Here is a 17,031-nt window from a genome sequence, read left to right as displayed (position 1 = left end):
TTGCTAACTGCCAGAATACAACACACCAGAGACAGATTGGCTTTCAATAAAAAGTTTATTTTTAAACTTTTAAAAGTTTTAAAGGGTTTATTTAGCTAATGTATAGTTCTTCAGAGGAAAGCCAGCTAACTTTCAACCAAGGTTCTACTTGCATGGGAAGGCACAGGGAGATCTCTGCTGGTCTTCTCCCCAGGCCTCTGGGTTCCAACAACTTTCACCAAGGTGATTCCTTTCTGTGTCTCCAAAGGCCTGGGCTGAGCTGTGAATGCTGAGATGAGGTATGCTGAGCTGCCTGGGCTGTGCTACATTGAGCTCTCTCATTTAAGCACCAGCCAATTAAATCAAACATCATTCATCACAACAGGCACGTCTCCTAGCCAACTGCAGATGTAATCAGCAACAGATGAGGTTCACATGCCATTGGCTCATGTCCACAGCAACGGAACTAGGCACCTTGACCTGGCCAGCTTGACACCTGAACCTAAGTACCACAATTCTGGATGCCATTCCATTACAATTTACAACATAGAACACACAAGCATAAATACATATGAAAATGTGAGCTATTATACTTTTAAATCCACAGAGTCATAATGATTCTCTATCTGCAAATAGTGACCCAGTCTTCCCCAGTGTCTCTCCCTAGGCAAGTACTGGGAGTTCTATTATGGAAGTCAAAGAACTAAGAGGTTCTATGGTGAAATACACTCCATGATAAGAGGAAATGTATTCTTGTCCTTTAACTTTAGGGAAACTGAGTTCACCATTAAGAAACAAATTATTTTATCAAAAAAATCAGTTCTCTGTTTGATTTCTGTACCTTTACTTTGCAGACTTTCATTCTCTTTAGCTTCTAAGAAACAAACTAGACTTTGAAAGGTGTTGTGGTTTATTTTCCTTCCCTTCAAATTTGCATTGAGCAACCTGAAAGTTCATTTATTTACATGCTGAAAAAAATCTGTGTTTTTTAAATTGATAAATATGTCATCTTCATTAAGGCAGAATTCTCAACAGTCAGGTTTAGGAAATGAATATTTGTTTATTCCATATATGTGCAGTACTAGAAGAAATAATGAAATAATGCCTTTTTACAGTTTTGAGAGTCTAAGGTTATTAGAGTTATTAAAAATAATTTAACTAGGGTATATATTAAAATAAGTTAGCCATTACACAATTATATAGATAAAGAAAGTACAGTATTTTTGTCCCTAATACTTAAAGATTTCCTTGGTGTTTCAGATTGCTAAAGCTGCCAGAGTATAATATACCAGAAATGGATTGGCTTTTATAAGGGAATTTATGTAGAGTTACAAATTACAATTCTAGAGCTGTGAAAACGTCCAAATTATAGCATCATAATTTTCTCAAGAAAGACAAATAAAGTCCAAGGTATCTCTGTCACATGAGAAGGCATGTGGTAATATCTGCTATCCTTTCCTCCTGACTTGGAGTTCAGATGGTTCCCTCAGCTCCTTCTGCATCTCCAGACATCTCTGTCTTGGTTTCATCCCTCTGATCTCTGTTAGGTATCAGTTCTCTCTGATAAGGGGCTCCAGGAAATGACTAAGAGCCATTTTGAATGGGCAGGATCACATCTCCATGGTAACAACCTAATCAAAATGTCTTATCCACAATTGGGTGGATCACATCTACATGGGAATAACCAATTCCAAAGGTCTCATCCAACAATAAGTCTACTTCCCAAGTCAGATTAGAAGAACATGTCTTTTCTGGGGTATATAACAGTTTCACACCAACACATTCCACCCTCTGGACTCCCAAAAGACATTCTTTCCTATGTGAAATGTGTTCATTCCATCACATTATAACAAAAGCCTTAAATAATTTCCATAAAATGCAGATAAAAATAATATCAAGTCAAAAATAGTGCAAAGTCTCGTCAAAGTCAGTTAAAGGCATAGTCTGTCTTAAGGCAAAATTCTGCTCTGGCTGTGGACCTGTAAAACTTAGAACAAATTATCTGCTACCAATATACAAAGGAAGTACTGTCATAGGGTAAACATTCCTGTTGCCATAGGAACAAATTGGAAGGAAGACAAAAGTCACAGGCCCCAGACAATTCTCAAAACCAGCAGGACATACTCCATTAGATTTTAAGGTCTGAAAATCATTTATAGAATGATGTTTCATCCTGGGTTTTGGAAAATCAGCAGTCCCACCTTTTCCAAGGATTTACATAGTGACTCTTCTCTCTCCAAACTCCAAGGTGAGAATTGTCACACTGGGAAGTATTGGGGACAGCATCTTATTCTTGGCCCTGGGTGGCATGTAGACTTTCTTTGTTCTTCAGGGCACATGCTCAACTCCTTCAGAACAGTAGGGTGTCAGCCAGGCTCTTCCTAACTGTGAGGGAATGCCTTTCACCCTTTCTGACTCCTGTGGTAGGAGAGCTCTTCCTGAACATCAAAGAGCAAGACCAACTCACTGCCTCCAAGGCAAACTCAGCCTTCCAATATGGATTAGTGGTTCCACCCTCCTAAGCCAAGATTTGTTGGCTCCCAACCTAAGCTTCCATGGTTCTACTGTTGAAGTCATTTTTCCTTCAATTTGTCCCTTTTCTGTCCCTTTTAGTCCAGGCTGGCAGTGATTCTGTTTATACAGATTCCAAAATATAATTGTCAGTTTCTCATACAGTATACACTTATCACAACCATCAGATAATAGGATTTTCACAAATCATTTCTGGACAACTCAATCTCCATGTGGCTTGCTTTCTGATAGCTGACTGACCCCATGTTTGTTAAATCCTCAATGGGGCAATAGTCTCTGGTGTCTGACTTTCCAAAAATTCAGAATTTTCCAAACTATCAGTTTCTAGTTTCTTTGTACCCAAGAATTCAGGTATCAACTTATCCTTTTCCTGTTGCATTTCACTATAAGCTGCAAGAAAAATCCAGGCTGCATTTTCCATATTTAGTTTGGAAATTTGCTCAGACAGATAGCCAACTCATTGTTTTCAAATTCTGCCATCCATCCCAAACCAGGATTCACTATGCCAAATTCTCTGCCACTTTAAAACAAGGGTTGCCTTTCTTCTAATTGACAATGACATATTCATCATTTCTGTCTAAGTCCTCATCAGAATTATCTTTAGGGTCTGCATTCTTACCAACAGTCTTTCCAAGCAATTCAAAATTTTACATCAGGCATATCATAATTCTGCCAGAATCTTCACCTTATCAATTTATAAACCATTCCAGCATTTTGGGCATTTGCAAATTGTAGCACCCCTCTTCTCTGGTAATAAAACCTGTTGCAATTTGCTAACACTTATGGAATGCAATATACCAGAAATAGATTGGCTTTTATAAAGGGATTTATTAAGTTACAAGTTACTTGTAACTTACAAGGCTGTGAAAATGTTCATATTTACACACCAAGAAGAAGATTCTCTCTTTCAAGAAAAGCTGATTGCTTGTGGAGTTTCTCTGTTATGTGTAAAACCTCATGGCAAGCATCTGCTGTCCTTCTCTCCCAGCTTCTGGATTCAAACAGCTCTCTCAGCATCTTCTGCATCTCCAGATGTCTGTGTCTTGGTTTCACGTCTCTGTTCTATGCATTATTTCTGAGCTTTCTTTCATAAAGGACTTCAGGAAAGGATTAAGGCCCACCTTGAATGGGCAGGGTCACCTGTCCGTGGAAGCAACCTAATCGAAAGATCCCACCAAACAATAGGTCTGCCCCCACAAGACAGGGTTAGAAGAACATGGTTTTCTATGGTGCATAAGTTTCAAACAAGAAAACTTAGAGCTATGAATTAGATAAAATTCCAGTGAAAAACAGTACTCTAATTTGTTGTGAATGAACTTCCATATAACAATCTGAATTTCTAAGTTGCATGACTTAAATACCATACCTAGTAAGGATTGCCTTAAAACTCTTTGAGCCCTCATTGTTTAATCCCATTATACTGGGATTTTTATATCACATGTGTAAAAATGTCCATGAAAGATTTTTTTTTTTTGTCCTGTGATATAATCTCCATCCTAGTTGTCATTAGATCCTGACTCAGATAGTCAGGCACCATGGGAATATAACCTTAGAGAAGACAAATGTGACATACCTTCATGGAATTCAGTTTCTATAACTAATACCTTCTGAAACTGACCATCAGTCCTTAAGCTTCCATTTGGGCTTACTGTGTTGCCATTAATGAGCAGATGTTAGACTAGCCTTTCACCTGTGCTTCTGAATGTCACTATCTCACACTCCTCTGTAGTTTAATAACTTCTCTTGTGTAAACCAGTGTAGAATAGATTAACTGCTTCCAACTTTATACAAATGCAGCTCCTTGAAGTCTCAAGAACCTCAGATTAGTTTATTTAGAAGTCTCTATTCACATTACTAAAACAATCCAACTAAATCAACTTCATTGCAGAAATAACATACTGTTTTATCACATTAAATGTAAACTGTGGGAATTTCCAGGGAATGTGGCAGAGTGGGGGTTCAGGACTCAGTTATTCAACCAAGATAACTATTAAACAGGCAGGAACTGTCTGAAAGGAAAAAAAAGACTATTTTGAAACTCTGGGAGCCAAAAGAACACTGTAGAGTATCTAGGGAAGAGAAGGAAGAAGAGACTAATAAATCATGGGAAATAATGTTAAATAACTCTCTCCATGTAGTGACTACTGGTATTCATCCACCTTTCTCACAGTAGGCTTCCATAGATCCAGAGCCAGCTGACTCTCTGGTAACAAAAAAAGATATTAAACTCCTCTTCCCCAAGAAGAAAGGTGGGTACAGCTGATCAAAGATCACAGCTTGGTTTTGTGAATTCAGCTCACTGAGGAATCAGCTATGAGGTCAGTTATGGTTTCAACCCACCCCAGGTAAAAGTGGTGGCAGACATTGTTTTAACCCTCTCCAAACAGGGGCAGAGGTGGTGGAGATTTAAAGATGCAGTACTTTCTCAAGTTTGCAAAAAAAAAAATAGTTAGCTGAAGGGCTACATTTGTTGGGCAGTACAGATTTGGGAAGCCGTAAGAGAAGCACTTGACATCCTGCTGGTATCCTCCAGGACACATTGGAGCCAGTGTCCACCACCTTTCTGGATTAGTGGTTCTGTCTTGGCTGGAAAGGGCTGAAAGTCCTCTCTGGAAAGCCTTGCATACTAGAATTTTTCCTCCAAGCAAAAGCCACTTCAGATTCAGAGGCACTAATGACTCCGTTTCCAATAATCAAGATGGCACTGACAATCCGTGTGGTGAGTTCGCAAAAAAGGTACTCACAATATCATGATTAGATTCTGTTAACTGTACATTCTATGAGGCAAGGCTCTGGGTGACAATGTTTTTAACATCTTTATAGATTTTTGTGGAATTAAGAGATATAATGATGTTTGTTGGTTTTGTTGGATATGCTGGATACAGTGATGAAAGAAATGGATGAGCTGAAGTCTTCAAATTTTCACCCTAAGTGCCATATTAATGATTTAAAATTTTCCATATGTTCCCTGAAAAAAACCTTATTTCCTGTGGTCACATTCTTGAGATGTCTGAAAACTACACACAAAGTCTCATTGTGCAAGGTGAGAATTTATAACATAAAATAACACTCAACTTTTCAAGGTGTCTGCTGTTAAAGTAAGGGATTTGATTAGAAAATAATGGGATTCTGAAATGTGGGATGGTGATATATGGCTTGATAATGATGGTGATGAGGAGACGGGATCCCTGGAATCTGATGAGACTTCACTGGATGGACCTGTAATGGACTGCCCTGAGGAAACAGGTTCTCACCCTCCAGACTTTCTTAAAGAAAGAGCTTCCCAGTCTCTAGTCTCCCTAGAAGAGTCTGCCATATAATCTCCACCTAAAGATTAACCCTTCATTGCCTGCTAACCCTGTAACAAACTTCCCTGGAGAAACAGCCCTCACTTTTCTGTCTGGAGTGACTAATCATGTTTCACCAGATGAAATAACGGAATGCCCTGAGTTAATTGGATTGAAAGGCACTTCTATTTCTTTTCATGACCCAAACCTATCACCCCTCTTTTCTTCAAGACCTATAACTAGACTAAAATCCCAACAGAGCCTGAAAGGTGAGGTACAAAGTGTGACCCATGAGGAAGTATGCTATATGCCAAAAGAATTGCATGATATTTCCAATCTATCTAGACAGAAATCATGATAATATGTATAATAATTGATATTGAGGGTGTGGAATAATGGAGGAAGGAATATAAAGTTGGATCAAGCTGAAATTATTGATATGGGCCCACTAAGCAGAGATTTTACATCCAACATTGTAGCTTGAGGGGTTAGAAAGGGCAATAACAGTTTAGATGGTTGACTGAAACATGGATCAGTATGTGGTCAATGTACCTGAAGTCAAAATGCCAGAACTTTTCTGTAATGTAGATGAGGGGGATCTAGAGGTTTAGAGAGATTAGAATGTTTGAGTGGATTTATCAAGGAAGACCTGTTCTCACACCTCAGAGATGCCCAAGGGACATTCTTTCACCAGAACTTTGAGACATAAATTTGTGAGACCAGTTCCATCATCTCTGAAGAGGTATGTGGTCACCCTTCTGTGTAGGTCAGATATGACTGAGAACTGCTGTCACTGAGCTGTAATCCTTAAACAAAATTGGGATGATCGGATCCAGAGTTGTCAGAAGCCATGTGCTTGCACTTAATCACCATAGACAAGGTATCATATCTGCATGGCCATGATAATGGACAGCAGACTCAAAGTAGCAGTCAAAATAATCTGACTCACAGTTAATTTTGGCATTGGCTAGTAGATCATGGAGCAGCTAGAAGTAAACTAGATGGGAATTCTACTAAATTCTTATTTGAGGTGCATAAGCAGAGGAATTCTAGGTCAAGTGAACAGAAGTCAAACTGGAATTACAAAAACAGAGAGTCACAGCCTCTTAATCAATTCTCAGCCCTGAGACAGTTTACAGACCCAGAGTCCCTCAAATGAGGGGAAGGCTGGTACCCTGGGGGAAGGACAGTTTTACACAGCTCAAAATTTACACTGTTCACCTTCCACCCAGGCTTGCACAGGGAGAACTATGGCCTTTTAATAGGGTGACTGTGCACTGGGAAAAAGGAATTGATCAGATATTTTGGGGATTGTTGGACACTGGCTCAGAAGTTACTAATTCCAGGAGACCCAAAATGTCACTCTGGTTCACCAGAGTAGAGGCTTATGAAGGTCAGGTGATCAATGGGCTTTTAGCTCAGACCCATCTCACAGTGGATCCAGTGTGTCCCCAGACCTATTTTGTTATCTTTTTCCCAGTTCAAGAATACATAATTGGAATTGACATATTCAGCAACTGGCAGAACTCCACATTGCTTCTTTAATTCATAGAGTGAGGGCATTTATGGTAGGAAAATCCAAGTGGAAGACACTAGAACTATCCCTACCTAGCAAAATGATGAATCAGAAGCAACACCATATTCCTGGAGAGATTGTAGAGATTAGCATCATGCTTATGGATTTGAAGGATGCAGGAGTGGTGATCACCACCACATCTCCATTCAAATCTCCTATTTGGCCTGTTCAGAAAAGAGGTAGCACTTGGAGGATTACAGTGGATTATCATAAACTTAACCTTGTGGTGACTTCAATTGCAGCTGCTGTTCCAGATGTGGTAACATTGCTTGATCAAATCAAAACTTTGTCTGGTACATATGCCACCATTGACCTGGAAAATGCTTTTATTTTTCAATAGCTGTCAGAAAGGGTGACCAGAAACATTTGCATTTGCCTGGCAAAGTGAGCAATATACCTTCACTCTCCTGCCTCAGGGAGATATCAACTCTTCAGCCTTATGTCACAATCTTTTTCAAAGGGAACTTGATCATTTCTCCCTCCCTCAAGACATCACACTGGGCCATTATATTGATGATATGCTGATTGGACCAAGTGAGCAAGAAGTAACACCTACTCTAGACTTATTGCTAAGGTAACAATCTGTGTGTCAGGAGATGGAAGATAAATCCAACAAAATTACAGAGACATTCCACCTCAGTGATTTCTGTGTCCAGTAATGTGGGGCAAGTAGAAGTGAAGGATAAGCTGTAGTATCTGGTCCCTGCTAAGATAAAAATAAGAGGCAAAATACCTCATTGACTACTCTGGATTTTGGAGACAACATATTCCTCATTTGGGTGTGCTATTCCATCCATTTACTGAGTGACAAGAAAATGTGTGAGTTTTGAATGAGGACTGGAAGAAGAGAAGGTTCTTCAACAGGTCCAGGCTGCTGTGCAACCTGCTCTGCAAATTGGGTCATATGACCCAGCAAGTCCAATGGTTCTAGAAGTGTCAGTGTCAAATAGGGATGCGGTATGGAGGTTTTGGCTGGCTTCTATGGGAAAATCACAACAGAGACCCTTAGGATTTTGGAGCAAAACCTTAGTATCCACTGCAAATAACTACTCTCTTTTTGAGAAAGAGCTTTTAGCCTACTACAGGGCTTAGTAGAGTTTGAATGCTTAACCATGGGCACTGAGTCACCATGAGACCCGAGTTGTCTATCATGAGCTGGGTGTTGTCTTGCCCACCAAGCCATAAAGTTGGGCATAAAGGAACACTTTGTCATAATATGGAAATGGCATATGTGACATAGGGCTCGAGCAGCTCTGAAAGTACAAGTACACTAAAAAAGAAAGGGGCTCAAATGCCCAAGGCCCCATCTCCTGCCACATTACCTTTTCTTTCCCAGATCAGAGCTATGGCCTCTTGGGGAATTCCTTATGATCAGTTGACTGAGGAAGAGAAAACTCAGGTCTGGTTTACATATGGTTCTGCACAATATTCAGGGACCACCCAGAAGTGGACAGCTACAGCACTGCAACCCCCTTCTGGGGTGCCCTTAAAGGATACTGGAAAATCATTTACACCTGGTTTTTCATTTTTCTTGGAAGGACATTTGGCCAGATGTGTATTTGTATACTGATTTATGGGCTGTTGCTAATGGTTTGGTTGGATGATCAAGGACTTAGAAGGAGCATGATTGGAAAAGTGGTGATAAAAGAGGTCTGTGGAAGAGATATGTGGCTAGACCTTTCTCATTGGGCAAAGAATATGAAGATATTTGTGTCCCATGTGAATGCTCACAAGAAGGTGACTTCAACAGTGTAAAGCTTTAATAATCAAGGGGATAAAAGGAAGATGATCTGTCCTGTGGATACAGGTCATCTTCTTTCCATAGCTGCTCCATTGCCCAATGGATTTATGAAAAAAGTGGGCATGGTGGTAAGGATGGAGGTTATGCATGGGCTCAGTAATATGGACTTCTATTCACAAGGCAGTCCTGGCTACAGCCACTGCTGAGGGCCCAATCTTCTAGCAGCAAGACCCAAACTCACTCCCTGATATGGCACCCTTGCCTAAGGGGATCAGCCTGTTACCTGCTTATAGATTGATCACATTGGACCTCCTCCATTTTAGGAGGGGTAGTGATTAGTTCTAACTGGAATAGACACATCCTCTGGATATGGGTATGCATTCCCAGCAAGCAATACTTTTGTAAAAACTACCACATATGGACTTTGAAATGCCTTATCTACCATTATGATATTCCTTCCGATCAAGGAACCTACTTCACAGCAAATGGAGTGCAGGAATGGGCACATCCTCATGGATTTCTCTGTTCTTACCATATTCCCCATCATCCAGAGGCAGCTGGGTAAAAAAGAACAGTAGAATGGTCTTTTGTGGCAATACCTTGCACAGCTGGGTCAGTGTTCTTCAGGAGGCTCTGTATGCTCTGAATCAGCATCCATCCTACTGTGCTGTTTCTCCCATAGTCAGGATTCACGGGTCTAAGAATCATGGGGTGGAAATGGTAGTGACACCACTCACTATCACCCTAGTGATCCACGAGGAAAACTTTTGCTTCTTGTCCCTGAAAACTTAAGCTCCATTGGTCTACAGGCATTAGTTCCAATAGGAGGAGTGCTGCTACTGGGAGACACAACAATGATTCCATTGAACTGGAAGTAAAAACTGCCACCTGGACACTTTGGGCGTCTCATGCCACTGAATCAACAGGCATGAAAGTGGATTACTATTCTGTCTGGGGTAATTGATTCTGACAATCAAGGGGAAATAGTCTGCAGCCACACAATGGAGGTAAAATGTTTTCCTGGAATACAGAAGATCCCCAAGGGCATCTCTTAATACTACCATGCCCTGTTATAAATGTCAATGGAAAACTGCAACAACCCAATCCAGGCAGGACTACCAATGTCTCAGAAACCTCAGGAATGAAGGTTTGGGTCACCTCACCTGGCAAAGAACCATAGCCAGCTAAAGTGCTTGATGAGGGTAAAGGGAACATGGAATAGGTAGTAGAAAAAAGTAGTGATGAATATGAACTATGACCATTGTATGAATATTTTCCCCTTGTTTTGTTGAGTATGTTTGCATTTGTACATAGCAAATACCTTGTTCTCTTATCATATGACATAAGCTGTATTGTACATGTTATACCATTTAAATCATAGAATACAAAGTTTAAGAGTGAATGTCACTTAAGGACTTGTACCATATTCTGGAAAGATGTAGTACATTTCTGTGTTCTATTTGAGAATTAAGTGTTTTTCAAGGTGTTCTGTATAGCTTCTATGTTGACAAGGGGTGGACTGTATTGGATAGGGTCTGGTGTCAACTTGACCAAGTGATTATATCCAGTTCACTGTACAGGCACCCACTGGCCTGACCATTGCTGCAAGGCTATTTCATGGCAGGTTGATAAACCAGAAGGCTAGTGTATTAAATCATCAGTCAGCTGATTGCACCTGTTGAGTATTGGGTAGTTGCAACAGAGATCTTATGGCCACAAAACCCTGTTATCTGATCCTTATAGAAAAAAAATTCACAAGTCCCTGATTTAGAGCATGGTTTTGAATTACCATATTGAAGTGATGGTATCATCTCTTGCTAGTCAAGAGAACTGGAAATTGAATTATCTTTAGAATATCTATTGATTTCATTTTAGGAAAGTTACACAGAATGCAGAACTTTCAAAAATGAAGAATGAGGAGAATCTCTTGAAAATCCATTCCACCTCATTTTTCAGTTAAAGAGTAAACCAAAGTGGAGATCATAGTGCTATGTTCCTTTTAGCTTTTTCTAATTGCAAGCCATGGAATAGCTATAAGTCTTACTTTATTTAAGAGTAAACAGCAATAATTGAAATCAATCATAGATGTAAGAGCTAAGAATTGGACTGAATTTATTTTAACAGTAGTTTGATTGAAGGTAAATGCTTATGACATAGTGAAGTATTTTTGAAAATTACACCAACTATAAAAATCCAAGACTCATTAATTTCAAAATTTTTTTAAATACAATTCTAACATTATTGTCTAAATGATGGTACAGGAAATAGCTCTTTGAAAGATAAAGTAACACTTTCTGTCCCTTTATCACTTTCACACAATTCACATGAACCTAAAAGCTACTTCAAAAGTCAGAATTCTATGAGAGAATGTATTGATTTTTATCAACCTGGAAAGTGAAAGGAGATGGAGAATGACATCGCTAGCCATAGGGAGTTTAGTTCAGGTCAACAACCCCTAAGTTTTATGGGGATTGTTCAGAAATTACAAATGTTGCAGTGCTAAAGGACTCTGACACAGGGCCAGAAAACACATTTTGATACTGGATAGCATTTGGCCTTTATTCTGCTATAGTCACTGAAATCCAGGGCATATTAAGTACACCCACTGGTGGCATGTAGGTCCAAATGAGGCTGATTTTTTAGAATGGTATTTGGTCTAAAAGGAGCAAAAATCCACATGTGAGGTTAATTCTGATGCTAGAAAATGTGGTGTAAATCAGCTGGTTTGCTGCTGCTGCTGTTCCATTTCTGCTTGCACTTGTCCATGTTTCTAAAGATGCCATTACATTAGAACGTAATGTAACAGGCCCCTTCTGATGAAAATATTAACAAGAAGAGCATGGAAAATGGCTTCATAAGCAACTGTTTTATGCTTTTCCTTCATTACATCTTTCAGCTGTTTTGTTTGAATTAAACATAGTTTTATTCAGGAAGTTGTTTAAACAACCATGTTTCTTTTTTGATTTTTTTACCATTTTCTTCTAAAATTACAAGCCAGCCTCTGTGACTGGTTACAAAGGAGTAAGTAACTTTTAAGCTCTGATTTTTTTTTACCCTCAACTCTTTTTTTCTTATATACAATGCTTAAATATTGTTAGTATCCTTTGAACTCCTTTATAAGCTAGCTACACCAGAAGAAAAATAGTAAATACTTCAGTTGAAAAAGCATTTCACATTAATGGGCTCATAGAGTTTCAGTTATTATTCACACAGGACCCCATAGATTTTATGCTACCATCTCTACCAACTGGTAGCACTTTCTTAAATATTAGAACTTACACAATCATCAAATTGCATTGAGCTGGCTAGTTGATAATTACCAAATAGAATGTGTGAGAGAGAGGTAGGAGGAAGGAGGAAGGGTGAGAGAGAGGGAAGAAAAAAAGGAAAAAAAAAGTGTATGAGATAAAGGCAAAAGTAATCTACGTACTTTGTAAATGACTCTTTTAAAGCTAAGAATGTTCAAATTTCTTAACCAATCACTTATTTGAGTAAAAGAAAATCATTATGCTGATAGAATGTATAACAGTGCTGGCTTAAATTGAAGAAGTCTCAGAATTGGGGTCTGCATTGGAATCTTTGTACTCTAGAAGAAGTGAAACCGGAGCTGCTCATGAAAATTGGGATTCATAATTGCCGATTTTTGATTCTACGACCAACTTTCTCCAAGGATGGCAATGTAAAAAATACATTGTGTGACTGCTTTCTGGGGCTTTAGCGATGTTCTAAAAGCTGTCCTGAGGTTAAAATCCCTACCTGTATCAGCAGTACAAAATTAATGCATAGTATTTTAGCAAATTAAATAGTATATTAAACCAGAAGTGCACACATATGAACTTGCTGACACTCTCTAAAATGAATGAAATGTCTTTAGATCATTAATGAGATTTTTGATGAAAATTATTTTATAACTGTAGTTGTTATTTGCTATTAAATTTTGCAAATTATCTTTTGGTTTTGACCAGGTTAACCACTTCTTGAATTCGAATACAAAACAGAATTCCTTTTTTTTCCTTTAATACAAGCATTTTGGAGACTTCAAAAGCAGTTGCTGTATGGAAATCCAAGAGCAATTACTCTTATTTTGATAGTGTAATTATAACCACACTCTCTTAATTATACTGTTGCCCCAATGATCAATTATTAATTTGGAGTTTTATCCAAAATCATATAAGGTTTACAACAAGAGAGGATAGCATTGGAGGGCAGAATAAATGATTAATAGCTTAAAAGTAGCATAAAATGTCAAACATAAAGAAATGCAGAAAATACATTGTATAGCTTACCATTTATTGTGAAGGAAAAAAAAGGTTTTTTCAGATGAAGTAATTCTAGGCTAAATCATTTATTACAGTTTCCACTATGTAAAGTATTTTGTGATTCTGAGACACTGATTAATTGATTCATTTTTTCTTTGAATAAATATTAGCCAAAAATGTATTTGTCTCAGACACAATGGTAGTTGCGGAAGAGATGAAGATTAAAGCAACACAGTGGCTTCCCTCAAAAAGCTACATTTCAGTATAGGAGACAGACACATAAAAAAAAATCTAATGTGCTCCCTTGAAATGATAGAGGCAGATTCCATATGTAAGGAAAGGCCATATGAGCAGGGGTGATTTACTCAGGATGTAACATGTTGGGGGTTGGGAGGGTGCTGACCAAGTCTTCACAGAGAAAAGGAGGACTGATAATTTGGAAAACTAACACTATTCTATCTAATTGTCAGGGCCAAAATACTAAGTATATTCAACATATTTTGAAGTAATCACAATTTTAGTGCAAAATTGAAATATAAATACGACCTGTTTACTATATTTCCTAATAGTTTCATTTTTCAGTTGAACATTTCAAGAATGTCTGCCATTTGCAAAATTAATTTCAGTTGGAAAGCATAAAACTTATCGTGTGCTAGATATTAAGTGTGAGAAGTGGTGTCTTTGTAAATGCAAACCAACAATCTGGAAGCTTATTCGGCCTATTTAGTTATTAAATGTGTTCTAAGCACCAGGCATTGTGCAAAGAATTAAGGCTACTTTTGGTGATTAAATCAACCTCCCTACAAAGATATGTTCAAGTCCTAACAGTCTAGACCTGAGGTTGTTAACGTATTTGCAATTAGGATTTTCAATATGCTATTAATTAAAATGTGTCAGGGTACAAGTGTGAACCAATTTGTAAATAGGATCTTTGAAGATGTTATTAGTTAATGAATGGCCAAACTGAATGAGGGTGGGCCTTAATCCAACATGATCAAAGTACTTATATGCAAAGACAATTGTAGAAATGAGTGGAAGATAGTAAAAGAAATATTACTGTGTGAAAGAGAAGTGCCCCTGCAAAGGTCTCAAAAAGAGACTGTGTGGACTATTCAGAGACATATAGGCATTTTAAGGACCTCAGTCTCCACAGCCTCAGAACTATCAAAAGTCACTGAAGAACTGAAGCAGGAGTTCATGGAACACTGATTCATGGAACACTGTCTCACAGACTATATAATTCAATTGTAACATAGTGGAGCATTGCATTGCTAGTTAGGGAAGAACGTAAATGGAATACTTAGCACAACTAAGAGGTCTCAGAAAACCTCTTTGTAGTATAAAATGCCTGAATTGAGGCTTGAAAGATGAGTAAAAAATTCAGGATAAAGGAATATAGATGGATATTCCAAACAAGAGAACATTCTGCTTAAAAAAAAAAATGAAAATGTGAAATAAAATGGCATAAGTGGTGTTCTAGTTTGCTAGCTGCAGGAATGCAATATACCAGAGATGGATTGGCTTTTAATAAAAGGGGATTTATTTTGTTGGTTCTTCAGAGGAAAGGCAGCTAACTTTCCACTGAGGTTATTTCTTACGTGGAAGGCACAAGATGGTCTCTGCTGGTCTTCTCACCAGGCCCCTGGGTTCCAACAACTTTCCCCGGGGAGACTTCTTTCTGCATCTCCAAAGGCCTGGGCTGAGCTGCAAGTGCTGAGATGAGGAATGCCGAGCTGCTTAGACTGTGCTACATTGCGTTCTCTCATTTAAGCACCAGCCAATTAAGTCAAATGTCACTCATTGCAGCAGGCATGCCTCCGCCTCCTAGCAGACTGCAGATGTAATTGGCAACAGATGAGGTTCACATACCTTTGGCTTATGTCTGCAGCAACAAGATTAGGTATGCTCACCTGGCCAAGTTGACAACTGAATCTAACACAAGTGGCAAGGCAGAGTGTGGGAAAATATGAGACTGCAGAGGATCTTCACATGTGGAGCCATATTGTCATGACAGAGTTGAGTAATTCATCCATTAAGCAAGGTAAAGTCACTAAAAGTTATTTAGCAGGCAATTGTGATACACATCTTACATAGCGTTTTTGTCTGCAAGAGTTGCCAAAATTCAGATACCATAAAATGGGCTGGCTTTTAACAATGGGAATTTATTAGTTTAAAAGCTACCAGTCCTGAGGGTGTGCAAATGTCTGAAACAAGTCATCATCAAGATGATGCTGGCTTCCTGAAGACAGACTGCTGGTGATCCAGGACTCTTCAGTCAGATGGCAAGACACATAGTGATATCTGCTGGTTTCTTCCTTCTTTTATATGTTCAGTGTTTTCAGCTTCTGGCTTCCATGGCCTTCTTTCTGTCTTTCTGTTTTTTGTGTCTTTCTCTCTCATCTTCTGTGGCCTTTTTTTACTGTTTCATTCTCTTATAAAGGGCGCCCTGCATGAAGTGGGTCATACCTTAATATCCTACTCACCACCCCTTGCCTTTCCCAGTTCTGTCTTTGTGAGAGTGTCTACTTGTTTTCCTACATATGTTCTCTGTAAATTTTTTATCTGCTTACTCTTTGGGCTGTGCTCCTGAATTTCTTTCTAATGGCAATGCCAAGAATCTGGAAGCCAAAATCCAGCAAAGTGGTTTGGTGAGCCAGACAGGAGATACTTCTCTCCAATCATTCGAACTGGTGAATATTGGGAGGCTTGGCCACATACTTTCACCTTTTCTTCTTGCTTATCTCATTGCTAGTCTCTCCTACATTTTCATGCAACCTGTGTCCTCCTGAAAGGGTGAAACCATTTTCATAGTTTTCTCTAGGAATATAGGTATTCTGATCTGGCTCCCCCAGGACATAAACTCAGTTCACTGTGAGCTTCTAGCTATCCAAGGAGGCTCAGGGTGATGGGTGATACAAAATTAGAAACTGCCTGTTCTGTACTTAAGAATTAAAACAAGACCAAGGAGGAGAAGGCAAAGAAAGGTAAGGAAAAGCCAGAGAACAGGTTCAGCTTATTGCAGTCACTGTTAATGGTACTCTTTCCTCTCCAGGTCACCCAAATCATGGCTCCAGGCCTCAAGGGCCTTACTTCAACTTTGAGTCAGAGAGCCACTGGCAGAGAGGGTTCCAGAAACCTCAAAACAATCCTCAACCTTGGGAGCCACAGGAGTCTTACCCCGGGTATCCCAACATGGGCTTTGAGTCCAGAGACTGCACTGTCTCCCAGAGTGGGGCAGGACAACCCTCAAGCTCTGCTTGTGGCCAGTGAAGAAGACTGAGGATTCTGAAGCTACATATGGCTCTCCTGACTTCACATCTGACCAACTTAGAGGAGACCTGGGTGACTCTCAATGTGACAGACAAGATTATTAATTTCTTACTTAACACTCAAGCCATTCAGTCCTAAACTGCCATTCTAGGCCTACCTCCACTCAGACTTGTCTAAGTATAGGAGTTGATGGTAAAACAAAAACAAAAACATTCACTACCCTTCTTCTTTGAAAGCTGAAAGGCATTCTAGTATCTCATCAATTTCTCATTGTCCCTGAATGCCCCATCTCCTTCCAGGAAGAGATCATCTTCACTCCTTGGGGGTCACCTCAAGAGTTTCAAAATAATCCCCATATCTTTAAAAATACTTAGCAGCAAACCCTGC

General features: G+C 39.1%; 1 long non-coding RNA gene across 1 annotated transcript in view; it reads left to right on the top strand.

The window, feature by feature from the left end:
* Positions 1-2,057: 2,057 nt before the first annotated feature.
* Positions 2,058-17,031, top strand: part of LOC143663640 (uncharacterized) — a 52,783-nt gene continuing 37,809 nt past the window's right edge. Inside the window, exon 1 of the long non-coding RNA XR_013166087.1 lies at positions 2,058-2,227. This is a non-coding gene — a long non-coding RNA (uncharacterized LOC143663640). The remainder of the gene's footprint in view (positions 2,228-17,031) is intronic.

The sequence above is a fragment of the Tamandua tetradactyla genome, chromosome 19, assembly GCF_023851605.1.
Source record: "Tamandua tetradactyla isolate mTamTet1 chromosome 19, mTamTet1.pri, whole genome shotgun sequence".
NCBI lineage: Eukaryota > Metazoa > Chordata > Mammalia > Pilosa > Myrmecophagidae > Tamandua > Tamandua tetradactyla.
The sequence above is the reverse complement of the archived record's forward strand: the minus strand, read 5'-3'. Positions and strand labels throughout refer to the sequence as shown.